Here is a 2,254-nt window from a genome sequence, read left to right as displayed (position 1 = left end):
AAGTCAAAAAAGAAGTAGAAAGAAATCAAAAGGTGACGTCACAGCCAACGTGGTAAGTGATTGGCTGCTGATTGGTGAGTAGTTTTTCTTTTTCTTTATTAGTCAGTAACGTTTAACATTGTTGTCGGCAATTTAAGTGTATCTAAGGGTTAAGTCATGGCAGGACAGCTCGGTCACGTGATATGCTCCTCCTGTACCATTTGGGAACACGGGGACAACACCAGTGTCCCTGACGACTACATGTGCGGGAAGTGTGTCCACCTCCGGCTACTGACGTTCCGCGTTGCGGAGTTGGAGCTGAAGGTGGATTCACTCTGGAGCATCCACGATGCTGAGAATGACGTGAGTATCACGTGTCGCGAGTTGGTCTTACCGCAGGAGAAGGATCCACAGCCAGATAGGGAATGGAAGACCAGCAGGAAGAGTAGTGCAAGGAAGGTAGTGCAGGGGTCCCCTGTGGTCAACCCCCTGCAAAACAGATGCACTGCTTTGAGTGCTGTTGAGGGGGATGACTCATCAGGAGCGGGCAGCAGCAGCCATGTTCATGGCACCGTGGCTGGCTCTGTTGCACAGGAGGGCAGGAAAAAGAGTGGGCCAGCGATAGTGATAGGGGATTCAATTGTAAGGGGAACAGATAGGCGTTTCTGCGGCCGCAACCGAGACTCCAGGATGGTATGTTGCCTCCCTGGTGCAAGGGTCAAGGATGTCTCGGAGCGGGTGCAGGACATTCTAATAAGGGAGGGAGATCAGCCAGTTGTCGTGGTGCACGTTGGTACCAATGACATAGGTAAAAAAAGGGATGAGTTCCTACGAAATGAATTTAAGGAGCTAGGAGCTAAATTAAAAAGTCGGACCTCAAAAGTAGTAATCTCGGGATTGCTACCAGTGCCACGTGCTAGTCAGAGTAGGAATCGCAGGATAGCTCAGATGAATACGTGGCTTGAGCAATGGTGCAGCAGGGAGGGATTCAAATTCCTGGGGCATTGGAACCGGTTCTGGGGGAGGTGGGACCAGTACAATCCGGACGGTCTGCACCTGGGCAGAATCGGAACCAATGTTCTCGGGGGAGTGTTTGCTAGTGCTGTTGGGGAGGAGTTAAACTAATATGGCAGGGGGATGGGAACCAATGCAGGGAGATAGAGGGAAACAAAAAGGAGGCAAAAACAAAAGACAGCAAGGAGATGAGGAAAAGTGGAGGGCAGAGAAACCCAAGGCAAAGAACAAAAAGGGCCATTGTACAGCAAAATTCTAAAAGGACAGAGGGTGTTAAAAAAACAAGCCTAAAGGCTTTATGTCTTAATGCAAGGAGCATCCGCAATAAGGTGGATGAATTAATTGTGCAAATAGATGTTAACAAATATGATGTGATTGGGATTACGGAGACGTGGCTCCAGGATGATCAAGGCTGGAAACTCAACATCCAGGGGTATTCAACATTCAGGAAGGATAGAATAAAAGGAAAAGGAGGTGGGGTAGCATTGCTGGTTAAGGAGGAGATTAAGGCAATAGTTAGGAAGGACATTAGCTTGGATGATGTGGAATCTATATAGGTAGAGCTGCAGAACACCAAAGGGCAAAAAACGTTAGTGGGAGTTGTGTACAGACCTCCAAACAGTAGTAGTGATGTTGGGGAGGGCATCAAACAGGAAATTAGGGGTGCGTGCAATAAAGGTGCAGCAGTTATAATGGGTGACTTTAATATGCACATAGATTGGGCTAACCAAACTGGAAGCAATACGGTGGAGGAGGATTTTCTGGAGTGCATAAGGGATGGTTTTTTAGACCAATATGTCGAGGACCCAACTAGGGGGGAGGCCATCTTAGACTGGGAGTTATGTAATGAGAGAGGATTAATTAGAAATCTCGTTGTGCGAGGCCCCTTGGGGAAGAGTGACCATAATATGGTGGAATTCTGCATTGGGATGGAGAATGAAACAGTTAATTCAGAGACCCTGGTCCAGAACTTAAAGAAGGGTAACTTTGAAGGTATGAGGCGTGAATTGGCTGGGATGGATTGGCGAATGATACTGAAGGGGTTGACTGTGGATGGGCAATGGCAGACATTTAGAGACCGCATGGATGAACTACAACAATTGTACATTCCTGTCTGGCATAAAAATAAAAAAGGGAAGGTGGCTCAACCGTGGCTATCAAGGGAAATCAGGGATAATATTAAAGCCAAGGAAGTGGCATACAAATTGGCCAGAAATAGCAGTGAACCTGGGGACTGGGAGAAATTTAGAACTCAGCAGAG

The sequence above is a fragment of the Pristiophorus japonicus genome, unplaced genomic scaffold (assembly GCF_044704955.1).
Source record: "Pristiophorus japonicus isolate sPriJap1 unplaced genomic scaffold, sPriJap1.hap1 HAP1_SCAFFOLD_163, whole genome shotgun sequence".
Classification (NCBI taxonomy): Eukaryota; Metazoa; Chordata; class Chondrichthyes; family Pristiophoridae; genus Pristiophorus; species Pristiophorus japonicus.
Note: the sequence above shows the minus strand (reverse complement) of the source record.